General features: G+C 38.8%; 1 long non-coding RNA gene across 1 annotated transcript in view; it reads right to left on the bottom strand.

Annotated features, from left to right (window-relative positions):
* Window positions 1–137: 137 nt before the first annotated feature.
* Window positions 138–348, bottom strand: part of LOC113341958 — a 774-nt gene continuing 563 nt past the window's right edge. Inside the window, exon 3 of the long non-coding RNA XR_003356263.1 lies at window positions 138–194. This is a non-coding gene — a long non-coding RNA (uncharacterized LOC113341958). The remainder of the gene's footprint in view (window positions 195–348) is intronic.

The following is a 348-nucleotide window of genomic DNA, read 5'->3' on the forward strand; positions in this document are numbered from 1 at the left end:
ATGTAGAGTTAAGGGCTCCAGATAAACAGAAAAAAAAATAATCAAGTTTATTGTATATCAACTTTACTACTTTATTATCTGACAGTTAATTAGTTAGTAAACCATACAAATAGAAGGCATTGGCAAGAAAGACTAACCTGTAAGAGGAGACTAAGTATGACAGGCCCCACAAATTGAGAAAGATCATTTCCAATCTAGAGAGTGAATAAGCAGGGATCAGTATGACGCAGTTAGGAGACTAAGATATTTTTTTTTAACCAAATGGACATATCACCAGAGATGAGGGGTGTGTGTGTGTGTGTGTGTGTGTGTGTGTGTGTGTGTGTGTGTGTGTGTGGGGGGGGGGGG

The sequence above is a fragment of the Papaver somniferum genome, unplaced genomic scaffold (genome assembly GCF_003573695.1).
Source record: "Papaver somniferum cultivar HN1 unplaced genomic scaffold, ASM357369v1 unplaced-scaffold_32948, whole genome shotgun sequence".
NCBI classification, from domain to species: Eukaryota; Viridiplantae; Streptophyta; class Magnoliopsida; order Ranunculales; family Papaveraceae; genus Papaver; species Papaver somniferum.